Below are 17,931 nucleotides of genomic sequence, written 5' to 3'. Positions count from 1 at the left end.
TGGAGATAAAGGCGGTCTAGCATTGCCTGTCATATATGTTTCAACCTAATGCTACCATTCCCCTCATACAGATGAACAGATGGGGCTTAGAGGGATAAAAAGGTTGGCCCAAAGTGAAGCAGCCAGAGCAAGACTTTGATCCCAGGCTGTCTGGGTCTCAAGCCACCGCACTGTCGACAGCCACTGAGTCAGGCGCTCGTAGGTCCGCACCTTCGCCTGATGAGATTTTGTTGGTCTTGAATAGATTCGGCACAGCCTGGAGCTCTCACCACCCCATTCATCTTGGCCTTCATTTTCCTTCTGGCAGGAATTCTCCCGACTTTCCGCTGCCACCACTGAACACAGCTTGAAGAGGCATTGCGGCCGTGTTCAGTTTTCTCTCAGCTCATCCCGGAGGCCAGACGTCGGCTCCTGGTTTTGTCCTGGATTCTCTGGCCTTTCTGTCGTGTGAATGCTCTTTGAAAATTCCAACCTGAGCGAGATTCCTGAGCACTCCTGAGCATTACCCAAGTCCTTGGACGTACTTCCTTTTGAGAGTCTTGGGCCAGGGGGTGTAACTTCTCTGTTCTTTCTGTTTTTTCTTGTTGTTGTTGTTGTTCGTACTGATATGACTGTACCTAGAAAAGTGTTTTAGAGAGAAAGTCTGTTTGTAAGCTTGTTGCACCAAAGAACAAAGCCAGTGTTTTTATTGTTGTTTTCAACGATTCTCTTAATGTAACTCAACGGCTGGCATACACCAACATATCATGGGTTTTTATAACAACAGATACATATATACATATATATATATACATACATACATATATATATATGTGTATATGTATATATATATATATATATATATATACTTTCAGAAGGAGATATTGTATTTTTAGGAAGAGAGAGAGAGAGAGCGAATCCCAAGCAAACTCCGCCCTGTCACTGCAGAGCCGGATGCGGGGCTCAAACTCACAAACCGTGAGATCATGACCTGACCTGAAGTCAAGAGTCAGATGCTCAACTGACTGAGCCATCCAGGCGCCCCATGATGGTTTATATTTTTGAAAGATTACTCTTTGTCGGCACTGTGCTGAGTGCTCTACAAGGACTCTGTATTTTAATTCTCATACTGAGACTCCGAGTTGGGTATTGGCATTAGCCCACTTAACAGACAAAGAGGGGGGAGCACAGGGAGGCTTGGTCAAGGTAACACAGCTGGGAGAACGGCGCTGACGTCTACATCCGGATGCACAGCTCTCCTTCTCGGTGCCCTGGTGCCTCCCTGGGGTTGGATCCGGAATGATTTCATCACGTACGTCGATATTTAATGCCAGGTCATGATATGTAACTGTGGATGCCTATGAGTCAATATCCAGGTTAAACAAGTTATTTAATTATTTAATCCAACAAATCATTCATAAATTCATATGTTGTGTCAAGTACACTGATCTTTTGACAATTAGATACGTCTTTTTACTTTTTTCAGCAGATATTCGGGGCCCTGTGGAAATACACCCTGGTTAACGTAAAACTTCCTGAGGCATAAGCCGAAGGGACAAGCGATGAAACCCCTGTTGTAACTATTTCTGCTGTATTACATGGGATTATGACAAGGCAGGAGAGGCCACTTGATGCCCCGGAGCGTTATGGCTGAGCTCCAGGATGTCACAGGACCCTGACAATAGCAGGCTGGGGGAGGGGGAGGTGGGGAGGGGGGTTGTGTCATCGTTGGGTTTGCAGGAGATTCTCACCTTGTTGGTCTATTGTGACTCCATTTAGGAGTCGCTTGCCATTTCGCCTTGCGAAAACCCCGCCTTTTTCTTCTAGAAGAGTTGGTCTGGTTTGGTCTCATGCTGCCCGAGCTAATGGAGAGTGATGGATGTGTATCACTTGTTTTTCTAAATTATTAACAATTCCTTGAAGTACAGAGAAAACGACGTGGGGAATATATTTCTGGCAGACAGCACGATACGGTGGGACGGATGTGACAGGCAGAGACTGAAGGCATGGGCTTAAATGCTGGCTCCACTTCCGTGGATCATATACCTCCATTGTAGCTAGCTTCACAATACAAGCCAGCCCCTGCCCACCAGGTCTGTAAACTTGGGAAAGTCAGTTCAGCTTTCTGAATCTGTTTGTGTCTTCATTCATTTGCTTGTTCACGCATTCACTTACTCACTCACTCATGGTTTTTGTTCTTTTTTAAGAGAGAGAGAGAGAGTGTGTGTGTGTGTGTGTGCAAGTGAGAGCAGGGGAGGGGCAAACGGAGAGAGAGAGAGAGAGAGAGAGAGAGAGAGAGAGAGAGAATGAATCCCAAGGAGGCTCCACACTCGGCGTGAAGCCCAACTTGAAGACTTGATCCCACAACCCTGAGATCATGACCCGAGCCAAAATCAAGAGTCAGACGTTCAACCAACTGAGCCCCCCATGTGCCCCTCACTCACTCATATTTTAAGTTTCAGGTACAGGCTCGGGTCCTAAGTAAATACTGCATTTGTCTCTTTTTGTTTCAATAAAACGGTAAGGGTCCTACTTTCTTGAGTTCCAAATATTTGTTGTGAAGTAAAGCTTTCAGGCACACATAAACACCCTGTGAAGTTTAAGCATGACACAGACGTTGGTTACTCCATTTTTAAAAAAACTGTGGCATAGAAAAAATGTTTGCAATCATCACTACTCTTTAGCTCAGAATTTTTTTCTCACCCCAAATGGAAACCCAGACCCATTAAATAGTCACTGCCTGTTCCCTCCTGTGTGCATAGATGGTGTTGCGTTTATCCATTCATCTGATGTTGGACATTTGGGTTCTTTCCACCTTTTGGCTATCATGGACAGTGCCACTGTGAACACGGGTGCATAAATTTTTGTTCTTCCACCCGAACTGAATTATTTTGGGTATAGCGTAAGAGTAGCAGTGCTGACATGTGGTACTTCCACGTTTAACTTATTGAGTAACAAACTGTGTTCCACAGCAATGACACCATTTGGCATTCCCAACAGCAGTGCATGATGGTTCTACTTTCTCCATTATCCTCACCGACACCTGCTGTCTTCCACTGTTGTCATTATGGCCGTCCCAGTGAGTATGAAGTGCTATCTCATTGTGGTTTTGATTTGAGTTTCCCTGATGACTAAGGATGTTGAGCACCTTTTTATGTGCCTGTTGGCGATAAGTGTATCATTTCTGGAGAAATGTCTTTTTGAATTCTTTGCCCATTTTTTATTTGAGTTGTTTGTCTTTTTGTTCTGTTGTAAGAGTTCTTTATATCATCTATACATGATATATATATATAATCTTTATAATTTATATAATACATAATACACATAATCTATATAATCTTTATATAATCTAGACTCTTATCAGAAATGTGATTCACAAATATTTTCTGCTGTCCTGTGAGTTGTGTTTTCCCTGTCTTGATAGTATTCCTTGATACATAAAAGTTTTTAATTTTGATGAAATCCAACCTACCTATTTGTTCTTTGTTGTTGTCATATCTAAGAAATCTGCCAAATCCATCATCATGAATATTCATTCCTGTGTGTTCTAAGACTTCGATTATTTTAGGTTTTATGCTAAGGCTGTTGATCCATTTTGAGTTAACATTTGTGTGTTTTGTGAGGCACGGGCTCAATGTCGCTCCTTTGCATGCGGGTTTCCAGTTGTTGTAATACCATTAGTGAAAGACAGTTCTTTATCCATAAGTGGGTTTGGCACCCTCATCAAAACTCAATTAGCTGTAAGTATATGGGTTTATTTCTGAACTCTCAAATCTGTTCCATTGGCCTATATATCTATCCTTATGCCAATACCACACCAAAGATTTGTAGTAAGCCTTGAAGTGTCATCTGGAAAGTGTCAGTGTTCTAAATTTGTTCTTCCTTTTCCAGATTGTTTTGGCCTTCAAGGTCTCTTGCGATTCTAAATGGAATTTAGGATGAACTTTTCCATTTCTGCAGAAAAGGCTGTTAGGATTTTGATAGGGATTATACTGAACTTGTGGGTCCCCCTGGGGAGAATTACCATTCTAATAATATTAAATCATCCAATCCATGAACATGATCTATCTTTCCACTCTTTATGTCTCCTTAATACTCTTCAGCCATCTTTTACAGTTTTCAGTGCACACGTGTTGCCTTAAGTATTTTATTATTTTGGATGCTATCATAAATGGAATTGTCCTCATTTGTAGATTATAGTGGATAGAGTTACAACCGATTTTTGTGTACTGATGTTGTTTCCTCAAGCTAGCTGGACTCATTAATTAATTCTAATACTTGTTTGTGGATTCTTGAGGATATTCCACATGTAAGATCATGTCATCTGCAAATAGTTTTACTTCTTCCTTTCCAATCTGAGTACCTGTTATTTCCTTTTCTCACTTAATTGCTCTCGCTAAGAGACCTCACAATTGAATAGAAGAGGTAAGAGTAGATATCCTTGTCCTGTTCCTGGTCTTGAGGAGAAAGATTTAGTCTCTGTCTGTTAAGTACAATGCTATCCGTGGGGTTTTCACATGTGCCTTTTATCAGGCTCAGGAAACTCCCATTTGTTATGGACTAAATTGTGCTCGTCCTAAATTCATATGCTGAATTGTGCTCATCCTAAATTCATATATTGAAGCCATAACTCTTAATGTGATTACATTTGAAGATAGGGCCCTTCAGGAGATAATTAAGGTTAAATGAAGCCATAAGGATAGGTTAATCCAATAGGACAGGTAATCCAACAATAAGAGACACTAGAGTTCTCTCTCTCTCTTTCTCTGCATGTACACACAGAGGAAAGGTCATGTGATGAGAACACAAGAAGTTGGCCATCTGCAAGTCAGAAAGAGAAGCCTCACTAGAACCAAACATGATGACAAATTGACCTTGGACATCCAGTCCCAGGAACTGTGAAAAAATAGGTTTATATTGTTTAAACCACCTAGTCCCTGGTATTTAGTTACAGGAGTCCTGCCAGGCCAATGTACCATTTATTCTTAGAGGTTTTTTTGTTTGTTTGTTTTACTTTGCTTTTAGTGTTTCTTTTAACCATGGAACAGGTTACATTTTTGTCAAATGCTTTTTCTGTATCAATTTAGATGATCATTTTTTATGCTTTATTTTATTGATACATTGTATTACATTGATTGATTTTCAAATGTCAAACCAACCTTGCATTCTCAGGATAAATCCCAGGTGGAGTATGTACACATGATTTATAATCTATTTAATATATTGCTAGATTGGATTTGCTAGTATTTTATTAAATATTTTTGCAGCTATATTCATAAGAAATATTAGTCTGTTTTCTTTGTTTGGTAACAATAGAGATTTTAGAATTTAGAGGGTAAAGAACAAAGACAGACTGTGTTCCAAATCTCTTAACCAACCAACCAGGGAGATTTCTTCAAATGACAGGACAAGGCAGAAAGAGTGAGAAAGGGTATACTGGATTTCATGTTTATCTTTGACACTTACTTTTAAGGCTTCCTTAATCCATTCTATCCCATTTATAAAATTAAGTTTTGAATTGGCTAAAGAGCCAGAAATTAAGCTTTGTAGCTATGTCAGATCTGCTGTAATGCTGACATCAGGGGAAGAATGCACCTTTGTATGGACTGACTTTCTCCATCCACTTTGTTCCTCTGTATTTAAGGAATGGTCTATGAAAAGCCTTTTAAAACTAACACGGGCCTGACTCATTATGTTTCCCAAAGTCGGATTCCAGTAAATGTTAGGATTCCTTTTCTAATCACTACTGTAACTGGAATTAGCAACTGAAGCGAGATGCTAGCTCTGCCAACATTTCTGAGGTCATAACGACAAGGTATTATTGACTTAATTTCTCCAGTGCAAATTGTGTACACACACACACACACACACAACATAAAAACACGTAAACGTACCTCTGTGTGTGTGTATGATTAAGCAAAACTCTACTTTTGCATTATGAGATGGTTCACAGAGACCATCTGGATAGCTCAGGTCTATGGTTGACATTGTTGCACTGGGTTAAAAAATGAAATAGGATGTGGAAGTCACTTTGTCATCTTAGGTTGCCTGTTTGCCCCTTTCATAGTAGTTGTGATATAGATTTGAAGCTGGACATCTTATGGGGTCCCAATGGGCTGTTTGGTTTTCTTCTTGCAAGCTACAGATGAATGTACTTTGGTGCAGAGCTAGAGGAAGAGTCTCTCCACCACCCTTCCCACTGAGGAAGGGGCCCCGAGCTCCCAGTGAGAGACTTACTGTTCAGGCAGCCACACCCCTCCTCACTTTCCATCTGGGTGCCTCCCCACAAACTAATCTCTTTTCCATTTCCTGCTGAACTTTGCGATTGCCTAGCCCCTGCCAGTGTTACCCCACTTCCTCTATTTGGAGGTACTCCTCTACCCTTTCCTAATTCGCCCTCATGACGTGTGTCATACTTTTCTACACCAAGCTGTCACTAATCCGCTTTCCTCATGTAGGGAGGTAGAGAGGAGAGTCTGGGTGGTGCTTTGTCTGTCCAGTAAAATAAGCAAATTTGGAAGAACGTATAAGGCTGAGGATGTTGTCTGGGACAGGGAGGCTGGACAAGAGTGTCTAAGGTCATGTCTCTATCAGGGTTTTAGAAACACTGTCAGCCTTCTGAGTGGGAAAAGCAAGAGGTGTTAGGATTCAGTGGTAGATGGGGTGTAGACCGTGAGCCAGGTGGGATGGAAACATCTGGAAAACTGGTTTCTAGAGACTAGGTTCAGCTACCTTGTGAGGTGCTCAGAGGCCAGGCTTCAAACTCCAGAGGTGTAAGCTCTGATGTAAACAAAGGGTTTGGAAGACAGGATGGGACTGAGATGGGACCCAGGATCACTGTCCACAGACTAGTGTGCACAGGGCAGGGAGAGGCAGCCACTGGGGACCCAAACAAGAACTTCCCATTTAGCCCAGTTGGGAGAGTGATGATACTAAAGTCTGCCTACTTGGGTGGGAAGAAGGGAATGGTTGCAGAACTTTAAGTACTGGGTATCTCAGTGAAAACTGGTTTAAGAACTAAGGATGGGCTAGGGAGCAGGCATTTGGGTATAGATGATTAAGTGAATTTGAAGAAAGTAGTGGGAAAGATCCAGTATTGTGTCAGGAAAAGAGACCCACTGATCACCGGGTTTGGCTACTCTGTCCTTTGATGTCATTTCCAGGTCAAAGGTGAAGGTATCAATTTTGTCAATGCATCTCAAAGTAACCACATTCTCAGAAACAAATTCATGATATACAAACTCCGAAGATACCAAATTATAATCCAAGAATAGGGAGTTTTTTGTTAACTTACAATAAGAAGTATTTCTTTCTGGTGATATTCATGCATGTTGCCCAAATTAGTAGCCATCAGCTATGATTAGGGCACAGCATAGTGGAGGATGTTTGAGCACCCTGCGAAAACTCTCAGGACAATTCCTGGTACTATGTAAGTCTCTTGCATGTGAATGTCTGCCCAATCCCTTCTATCTGGGCACTGGTGAACAAACACCCACTCATATCTGGCCCCCTCTTCCCTTTTGTAAGCCGTCTTCTCAGGTACGTCACTGCCATTGGCCGGACTACTGATCCTTCATCTGATTCCTGCATGGCCTGGCCTGGCTCCATATTGCGTTGCTTTATGGATGCCCCATCTCCTGAAGACTGCTTCAGAACCATCATCTCCATTAGGTGAGAATTCCGATAATTTAAACTTGGAAGCTCCCCTTCAGTCTGAGCTATTTTAACTTCTCTGTATTGACAGGTGGGCAAAATGAGACAATGGTCTGACAACCTGTATCCTCCCAAGACTCTCTATCTTCAATAATTTTAACAAATGGTCCGATGGAGAGACGGACCAAAAAAGCCCATAAACTTGAAACGAAGGGACCATGCAGCACCCACTAATGTTTTTGACTTTTGTGAACTCTCATTTTGCTGTCACTTTATTTTTGTGCTATATTATCACATTAGAACAGGAATGCTCAGGGCATCATGGCTTACTCTGCCTCATTGGGCCTCCATTCCAGAGATTCCACAGACACTTCCCACCCTGGCAGGATGCAGGGACTTGACCTGAAAGTACACGAGGACCATCGACAGGAAGGCAGACCCATCATTTGGGAATCTTGACAGAATGCGGATTCTGAATCTGTCTGAGGTCTGAGGTGGGGCCGGGGATCTGCATTTCTAGCCAGCTCCCAGACGACAGAGGTGCCACTTGTCTGTGGACCTTGAGTGGCACGGCTCCAGTGGTTTGGAGACTCAGTCTCCTGAATGATTACCTCAGTTTCCTCCATTGTCAGCTTTGGGGCCTTACGCAAATGCCTTCGCCTATGTGTCTATAGAGCAGGAATACTTCTTACTTCCCAGGCTCTTGTCAAGATGGAAATCATTAATATTTAGTGCCTTTGATAGTGTCTGTCACTTCCTTCCTGCCTCGACCTTTCTTTCAAGCCCCCTCTGAGTCCCTCTTCGGGCCAATCTCTGGCTTCCAGTTCTGGATGTCCCCACTGGAAGATATGGTGCAGCTGTCCCAGGGTTTTTTTTCTTTCATTTAAAAAATAATAATATTTATTTATTTTTGAGAGAAAGAGAGAGAGAGCACAAGTGGGGGCAGGGGGCAGAGAGAAAGGGAGACACAGAATCCGAAGCAGGCTCCAGGCTCTGAGCTGTCAGCACAGAGCCCGATGTGGGGCTCAAACTCACAAACTGTGAGATCATGACCGGAGCCAAAGTTGGATGCTTAACCAACTGAGCCATGCAGATGTCCCCCCACCCCCAGGGTTTTTTCAAAGGCATTCAGTCTGCTCAGGCACCAGCTAGCTCCTTGGTTTGTCCCCAGCTCCTGTTCTCAACGGGAAGTCCCCCTTCCTCTGGCCCCTGGCTCACAGTTCCCAAAACCTGGGTTCCTCCTGGGCCTCAGAATCCTGAGTGCACCTGGCTTGGACCCTCACCACCTACAAATACTGTTGAAAAGTGCCTCATCTTAGTGACATCATTGGAAGAGGTCAGACGACACCTTTCTCCCACCACCGCAGGGCTGCTGTCTGGAGACAGTAAGAAAGTCTGGCTTCCAAACTGAATGGAGTTCGTGCTTATTTTGGAGAAGACGTCTCCTTCTCCGGGTGATCTGCCCCCCTGAGAAGTCAGCTAGAGGCCTGCGCTTTCCCAAAAACGGACTGACCCGGTGGCACCCTGGGAAGTGGTTCCTTTCTGGCATTTAAAGACTACCCTAATTTCATTGCCACGTGCGATGTGCAATCCCAGATTGTTGAGAAGAGCTTTGGCCACAGGTTTCCTGTGTACGGGAAGAGACCAGAGCCTGGCCTTGCTGTTTGAGAGAGCGCAGGACGTTCTTGTGTAGAGAACAAGGGGAAATCATCGAGTTGTCCATGATTACCAAAGGATATGTAAGAAATATGTTGTCTAAGGTGGAAATTGCTACCCTTGGGTAACAGGAAAAGGCTGGCCATTACATTATAAGTAGGAAATGGGAGGTAATGAAATAGATGCCTGCACCCAGCGCAACCTCGATAAGCAAGTTTTCGTCACACCTTGTCGATTCATCTTCTCAGATGGCTCTCCTCTCAGGCATGGAAACTCGGTCTCTAATACCAATCAGTGAAATGAACAAAGAGATTTGCCCAGCTGTCGCCGTTGTTATCGGAGGCTAATACCAACAGGGTGCTACTAAGATCCCCACAATGTCCTCTGAATTGGAAAAGGCACCTTAAGGGATCCAAGCTGAGTTGCTGGTGTCCGTGCTCCTGACTTCCCAAACGCCGTGAGTTCTGACGGCCTTTGGAAGCCACGGGAAAGTCACTGCATTCAAGGCTTAATGGGCTCAGGCTTCCAACAGTCCCGCGGGCACGGAGAGGTCATTGCAAAAATGTTTTCCCTGTGTGTGGGTTACCGCTCACCTCCCTAAGGGGCTGGGGAGCACTTTAACCATAATGCCTGGTTTGTCCCAGCCTGCTGACTCCTGGTAAGATTTCTGGTGAGAAATTAGGCACAAGGAATGGTGTCCCCAAGCTATGGGAGGAGCAAGTCAACCATAAGGCTCCTGAGAGCATACGGCTATACTCACAGGAGGTCCGTTCAGAGTAATGGTTGTTACAGAATCTATGCTAGCAAATGCCATAGAGATCACCTCCTTATTTTGCAGCTTTAGAGCTTGGGTCTCAGAGGTGGAAAGTCCTTAACTGTACAAGTTAGAAACCGAGTGGGGACAAAGGCTCCTGACCCCTAGGCTAGCGGATGGCGGGGGGGGGGGCAGGAACCCTGACGTCACATCCTCAACCGGCCCCTCCTCTGCTATCACAGCTGTTATAAAGTGCCACGTCTAGGGGCGCCTGGGTGACTCGGGCAGTTAAGCGTCCGACTCATGACATCGGCTCCGATCATGATCTCGCAGTTCGTGGGTTCAAGCCCCGCATTGGGCTCTGCACTGACAGCATGGAGCCTGCTTGAGATTCTCTCTCTCCCGCTGTCTCTCTGACCCTACCCCCCCTTGCTCTGGTTCTCTCTCCCTCTCAAAACAAATAAATATAAATATCTCTTAAAAAAATAAATATATAAAGTGGGGTGTCCAGTGGAGAGATGGGAGTGAGGTCTCCTAGGTACCCAGTTCTGGGGCTGCCATTTTGGGGGCCAGCAACTTCTGGAATGACGCGGTGCACAGCCTCCAGGACCGGGTACGACACAGGAACACCTGTGATCTGGCCCAGCTCACACACACCAAAGTCGCAGGGTCCCCAAGCATGACACAAATGGGTGGGGTGAGCCCCTGCCGGGCAACAAAATCCACGGGCTTGGAGCTCGGGCCTGGGTTTTTTTTTACAGCAGAGGTATGGAAAAGCTACGGAGGCCTCAGGGCTGAATCGAGCCCGGTATGATCTGTGCCCAGCCTTCTAGTCAGAGAAGGGGAAGTTTGGGCCAAAGTGGGAAGTGGTTTCCCCAGTGTCACTCAGAGCATCATTGGCTGAACCAGGGTGGGGACCCAGGGCTTCTAGGTGCAGGGCCTGCTCTCTCCCCCCATGATGCCTTAAATGGTAGTGAAAACAGTGCTGTGGGGAAAGGCGGGCACAGGGGCAGCTGGAAGAAGAGACCGATGGCCAGTAGCAGAGACGGCCTCTGGCAAGCTGGAGCACAGTGGGACGGTTGTCACGGGGCACGCAGCTGGTGTCTCCCTGAACCTGTAGGAAGTGATTTCGATTCCTTGTCTGTCTCTCTCTTACACACACACCCACACACGCGCACACGTGTGCACCTTTCTGTTCACCTCTGACCCTTTGTCCTCGGTAGACCAGCGCTCTGTGCACCCCACTGCCGTGGCGGCACAATTCCCAAGCCCAGCCACCCCCAAAACCCTCCCGATGCCGCCTCCAAGCAGAGGCCCCCCCCCCCCACCCCCGTTCAGACACGTCAGTCCCTGATTCGCACCTGTGGCTGCAGGCAGAGACATCTGGGAAATGGGACGAGGAATGTTGTAGCTCGGGATCCTGGAAGCTGAGCGGAGAGAATTAGAAATGAACCCCGCAGACGCATCGGTAGGTGTTGCTGTGGTTTGGGGGTCTGTGTCCTTCCCCCCACACCCCAGACAGCATCGCCAACCCCATGTGCCCGGAGGCTCTATGTCTCAGTCTTCTCCGCTCTCTCCCCAGAAGCCCCAGGCCCTGGAGGAGGGAAGCAGGGGTGAGGCCATAGCCTTGCTCAGCCCCGCCCCTGTGTGCTCCGGGCCCTGACAGCAGATTCCGGGCTGCCCTGCTCTCCCCAAAGCAGCTCCTGCAACAACAGGTGTGGGGCTCCCTCTCTGCTGCACGGGAGCCAGTGTGGGGTGTGTGATGTCCGGCAACGGGGGACAGGACCTCTTCCCTTCCGTGCCTTGTGCCTTCGTCTCAAAATAACCTCAAACTCCACCTGGAACACGGGCTTTGAAGTTCACGGTCCCTGAAGCATCGGGGGAACGGGAAACGTGTGAACTGAGGACCCAGGAGTCAGGCTGCCTCCCCTGTGTGGTCAGAAAGCAAGCTGCACTGTGCACAGGACCTCCTCTTCGCGTGAAGCTTGGAGGGGACCTGCTTGGTTCCAGCTCCTTCCAGAAACCTCTTCCCTAGTCCTTGCTCAGCTCCTTCCAGAAACCTCTTCCCTAGTCCTTGCTCTGCCCTTGGGTCCGGCGGTCTTTCTCTTGTCCTCCTTTGTTAGGGCCCCGCCGGGGCTCCCCGTGGGTGGAGACTGACTTGGGGTGAGCCCACCCCAACCTGCTTGCTCCCTGATGTGCATGGGGCAGGCCCTCGCTCCCGATGTCCTGCCTCCCCAGCCGACACGGCGTCCGTGACTTCCCAATCCTGTTCCAGCAACTGGGTCCGTCAGTGAGTGAGGGGACCCTGGGTGGGGAGGGGACATGGATGGACCCACGTTGCCCCATGGGCCTCATCAGATGGGTGAATTGGGGAGGTTTTGCTCACATAGAATTTGGTTGAGGTTTTAGCAATTAAATGACACGTACCCACGTGTCTTAATCACAACTGCTGTCACTGAGGCCCCTGGACGTCTGTGCCAGGGACTGAAATGGCAGGAAACAGTGTTTGAGGTCATTAGAAGGTCGTGGAGGGGCTGAGGTGCTTGTGTGTGGGGGGGATACACTTGCTGTTCCCAGCGGCCTTTATACTGCGTCTGTGAGCCATGACCTCAGAGGGGCCCGGGGGAAAACTGGGGAACCACAGGGAGAGATAAGGGGGATTTTGTGACTCCTAATATCTGGGAACAGACCAGTGCCAAGGGGAAAAGATACAGGGGGAGAGGCACATCCAGAGCGGCCGTGATGCGCGAGGTCCCCTCCTGTTCTCTGTGCCGCAATCATGACACTTCCGAGCCACCTAACAGAGCCCTTCCACGGGGCACTTCTCAGTGACTGGCCCATCTCCCAAGCTCCCCTTTGTGCTAAGACGAGTTTGGGGGGCCCCAGAGGGCGCAGTGGTGGCGGCTGCTGTTCAGAGACCTGGAGCAGCCGATGGACTAGAGCCTCCCTCCGGGGCACGCGTCGCCTGAGGCTGGAGGTCCCGGATGAAACACTCAGACAAGCACCTCGGTCACTTGAACCCAATTCCTGTAGCTGAGCACGTGCTCACTCGCGCTGGTCCCGATCACCTTCTCCAGGGACTTGAGGATGAGGACTCGGCCCGACCTTGGCCTCCAGCAGACAACAGGAGATGGGCAACCCCCTCCTCTCGCCCAGCCCAGCGAGGCTGTGTCCTGAGCCGTTAAAAGTAGCTAATGTCGATTTAGTGGCAGCTGTGAGCTAGGCAAAGCGAGAATCTCACAACCTCATCTGCCAGACCTAGCGCAGCTCCCCGTTTTACAGACGGGGAAACCGAGGCCACATCCTAGACAGTGGCCTCCGGGGACCCTCCCCCAGCCACTGGGGTCTGACGTCCTATGCCTGACTCTCTGAAGCCCTTCCTCGGCCTGACGCTGGCAAAGGAAGACAGCTCGTGTGAGGGACCAACAGGGAATATGCAAGGAGGAAAGAGAGCCTTGTTGAGACCAGACACAGGAAGAGGCCCCCAGCTCCCGGCACAGAGAAGGTGCCCAGTGCTGGGCGCTGCACCGTGTGTAGACCACAGGACTGGTACGTGGCTGGCTGGGTATGAGGCGGGGGCGGGGGGTGCAGGCGCATGTGGAAAAGCCAAGAATAGCAGAAAGGCTGTGCTCTCGAGCCAGGGAGGAGAACTCAGATCCCACCGCGTTAAGCAGAGGCTGCTGGGAGGAAACAGAGGCAGCTGGTGGAGACCAGGAGTCCTCCAGTGCTGGGCAGTTCCCCTCGTGTAGCAGCCAAGGTGCGGATGTGGTTTCCAGCTCTCTGGAGGCCCCAGAAGATGTGTATCCTGACCTCATGCGTGCTTGATTCAGAGATAAGCACTGGGCTGGAACCGGAGGGAAGGCGGGAGGGGGGCCAGGGGCAGATTCCCTGGTGCCCCACACCTTCCCTGCCCTCCCCCTCCCGTCTGGCCTGGCGCACCTGCCCAGCTGAGCCTCGCTGGCCCGAGGCTGTGCCATGACCACAGACAGAGACCTCTTACTGTCCCTGCCACCATGAAGGCACCGGCTGTCTGTGCTTTGGGAAAGTCCCTAGATGCAGAACGGAGGAACTGGGCCCGAGGCGCACCAGTGCACGGGGACGCGGTGCCCTCTTTCCCCAGCCTCGTTCCTTCCACACCTGCCTCGAGTCTGATCGGTTGGCCCCCCCTCAGTTGCCCGAGCTTCCCTGTCATTCCTGAGCCGCAGGTCAGGGCAGGGCTCAGCCTGCCTTGGCCTCTCTCTGAGCTGGGGCTCTGCTCTGGCCTCGCTCATGGGCTCCGAGGGCCCAGCCCCAGGCCGCCCCTCTGGGCCCTCTATCCTCCCACTCCCCTGTTTGATCGGCAGCATTTCTCCCCCATCCAGGGTAACCTCAAAGGTAGCACCGTCTCCCCCTGCCCTTGTCATCGCCAGCATCCCCCACAAGAGCCGTTGCTGCAAACCAGAAATACCGGAACCCTCCTTGCCCACCTCCGACAGCCAGCGGCCAGTGCGCAGGCCTCTCCTCGCACTGGGCTCTGGGACACGGGAGGCAGATGAGGCTTGTGCCCCAGGGTGGTTGCTGCATTTTCTACCAGATGCCAAATGTCTCTGAGCCAGGATCCTTGGGAACCAGTGTGAAATGCAGCTTGGAGGGGCCCCTGGGGGGCTCAGTCGGTTAAGCATCCAACTTCGGCTCAGGTCATAATCTCGCAGTTTGTGAGTTCGAGCCCCACGTCGGGCTCTGTGCTGAGAGCCTGCTTGGGATTCTCTCTCTCTCCTCTCTCTCTGCTCCTCCCCAATGTGAGCTCTCTCTCTCTCTCAAAACAAAACAAAATAAAACAAAGTAAAAACTTGTCGTTACCAAGCAGACTATTTTCCAGATGATGGGGACACAATGGTGTTTATTACGTGAAGGAAAGGAAAAAAGGAACGAAGGAAGGAAGGAAGGAAGGGAAGGCCGGCCAACTGCTATACTCTGGTTGACGGCCTTAGCTAGGAGTGCACACAGCTACCTGGGGGAAGAGGGACACACGGGGTGCGGTGGCAATGATCAGGCTCATGTTGTCCTTCACTGCAGACTGCTCATTTCTTCTCCCTCCTACACACAGATGCTGCATAATCATAAGCATGCACTTCATTAATCATAGTTGTCCTTAATCAGATACCACGATTTAGGTGTGCAATTTTCTTTTAGAAATATTTTTTGTTCTTAATTCTCCTTTGATGTTTATTTATTTTTGAGAGAGACAGAGACAGAGTGCGAGCAGGAGAGGGGCAGAGAGAGAGAGGGAGACACAGAATCTGAAGCGGGCTCCGGGCTCCGAGCTGTCAGCACAGAGCCCGACGCGGGGCTCGAACTCACAGACCATGAGATCATGACCTGAGCTGAAGTCAGCCGCTCAACAGACTGAGCCACCCAGGTGCCCCTTCTTTTATAAATATTAATACAAGTTTTGTTCTGTTTTTAACATTGTGAAATAGAGAGTTTAGCCTTAAAAAAAAATACTAAACTATTTCAGTGCCCAAAATTATTAATGGCATTAAAAAATTTCTATTAGGGACATCTGGGGGCCTCAGTTGCTTAAGTGTCCGGCTCTTGATTTTGGCTCAGGGCATAATCTTGGCTCAGGTAATGATCTCACAGCTCATGGGCTCCAGCGTTGGGTTCTGTGCTGACAGTGCAGAGACTGCTTGAGATTCTCTTTGTCCTTCTCTCTTTCTCAAAATAAAAAAAATTTTTAATGCTCTTTTTTAATGCTTGTTTTTGAAAGAGAGAGAGAGACTGAGTGTGAGTGGGGGTGGGGCAGAGAGAGAGGGGGAAAGGTATTTATTATGACGTTCTAAAGAGGGGGAAACTGAGGCTCAGGGGTGTGACGCCTTGTCCTGCCCACCCCTGCTGAGCGGCAGAAGGCCAATCAGAACCCCCCCCGGCTGGCGGGGTCTCCCCCCAGGCACCACCCCTGGCCGGCCTGGCTGCCTTCCACTGCTCAAGAACAGCAGGGCCGAAAGTAATCTTGGGTAAGAGATTTCTGGCCGCGGCGGGCTGTTGCACAAGCTGCCGCTTGGTCAAGCCGTCGAGCGTTTTTGCTGGCTGGCGCTGGGCACACGGTCCTTGCACAGCAGACCCTGCACAGATAGGGAGGGATTTGCGTAGTTCCTCGGTCAGTTTGCACACATTCCAACCCGACCCACGTCTCAGGTCACGAAATCACTTGCGGACCGCAGAATTCGGCGAAAAGCAATGGTCCCTCCGCCTGCTGCTAGCTCAGTGGCTGGGTGCAGCTCCTCGGGACGGTCAGAGAACATTCCATGTTGATCCACAGAATGGACAATGGTTAGGACTCCGAGTTCTGGAGGCACAAAGACCCCAACCCCAGCTCCGTCATCTTCTGTGTAGGTAACTTCACTTCTCTGAGCGTCAGTGTGCACATAGGGACAATACGCCCTAAACGATATATTTCGAAGGGTGCCGTGGAAGCGAAAGAAGGTGAGGAATGCCAGATGCCAACAAGTACAGACCGTGGGTCCTCCGTACCAGAGCCGTTGGAATGCAGGGTGGTGTCTGGGAAGCACCTCGCCATGAGACAAGACCTGGAGACCAACCTGTCACTCTCTTGGAGAATCATTTTATTTACTTGCTTCTTCTTCCGTGTGAAGTGTGACTGACGTAATTATTTTTGGCAACATCTCTTGTTTGTAAGAGGATGGCACGAATGCACGCGGGCCTCGTGGTTCACCTCACCTCCCGGGTCTCATGTCTCCTTCTACAAAATGGTGGGCATTGGCCGGCTGTGTTCAAAGTCCCCTCCGTGGTGGATGCTGCTGTGGGGTCTGTCTGTAGTCAGTGTGTGAGAAGCATGTGTGGAAATGTCTGAGCTGATATCAGAGGAAGCACAGAACGTGTAAGCAGTAGGAGGAGAGCGTGACACCCAGGGAGGGACAGGAGACACAACAGGGGTCCCCTGACGGGCCCCACTGAGCTGGGTGCACCTGCAAATTCACAAGGCTGATGCACCCAGACGTGACAACTCTCCCGGAGAAGAGCACACAGGCCAAGAGGAGGGCTTCTTGTCTTCGAGTCTCTTTTTCTTGATGTTTATTTATTTTTGAGAGGAGAAAGAGAGAGAAAGAGAGAGAGAGAGAGAGAGAGAGAGAAAGCACAAATGGGGGAGGGGCAGAGAGAAAGGGGGACAGAGGATCTGAAGCAGATTCCCCACTGACAGCAGAGAGCCCGATGTGGGGCTCGAACTCATGAAACATGAGATCATGACCTGAGCTGAAATCCAGAGTCGGACGCTTCACTGACCGAGCCACCCAGGTGCCCCGGTATTCTGTCTTTTAAACAATATGTTACTGTGACCAAAACAAAGACCTCGCTCTTATGTCTTTGCTTCCCACCCCCCCCCCCCCCGCTTCTTAGGAAACGGCCTTAAATTTGTTTCAAGTCCTTTCTAAGATTCTGTGAAGATATTCAAACACGTCTGGTTCCCAAAAGACAGACACTAGCACTTTAAGAGGACGGTGTCTTCTGAAAACACATAGTCAAGTTCAGACAGTTGCCTATCGATGAGGGACACCTGGGCTCTGGTTACCGCACGACGTTCAGAGCCGGTCTTTTGCAGCTCTCCGTCCAGCCACGTGTCTCTCCCTGAAGACACAGAAGGACACGGCTTCTGCTCTAACAAGACGGTGCAATCCTTCCCCTGGTGGCTCATCCCATGTCCCAATGTCAGAAAGGACCCAGGCCACTTCGGTGGCTGTAGAGAGAGGCGGGGCCTGGCTTTAATCAGTGCCAATGACGTCATGAAGGAACCCAAGGCCAAGGTGGGGAGGGGCTGCTGACAACCCGGGAATCCAAGGGACTTCTCCCGTGCGCATCAGAGGAGCTGGTGGGGACCGGGACCGGGACCG

At 49.1% G+C, this 17,931-nt stretch overlaps 1 long non-coding RNA gene across 1 annotated transcript; it reads left to right on the top strand.

Moving 5' to 3' along the window:
* Positions 1 to 7,511: 7,511 nt before the first annotated feature.
* Positions 7,512 to 8,373, top strand: LOC109267890 (uncharacterized). Its single transcript, XR_002080330.2, has 2 exons — positions 7,512 to 7,650; positions 7,724 to 8,373. It is a non-coding gene; the product is annotated as an uncharacterized LOC109267890 (long non-coding RNA).
* Positions 8,374 to 17,931: the final 9,558 nt, after the last annotated feature.

The sequence above is a fragment of the Panthera pardus genome, unplaced genomic scaffold (assembly GCF_024362965.1).
Source record: "Panthera pardus isolate Hobbes unplaced genomic scaffold, ASM2436296v1 HiC_scaffold_8, whole genome shotgun sequence".
Taxonomy (NCBI): Eukaryota; Metazoa; Chordata; class Mammalia; order Carnivora; family Felidae; genus Panthera; species Panthera pardus.
The sequence above is the reverse complement of the archived record's forward strand: the minus strand, read 5'-3'. Positions and strand labels throughout refer to the sequence as shown.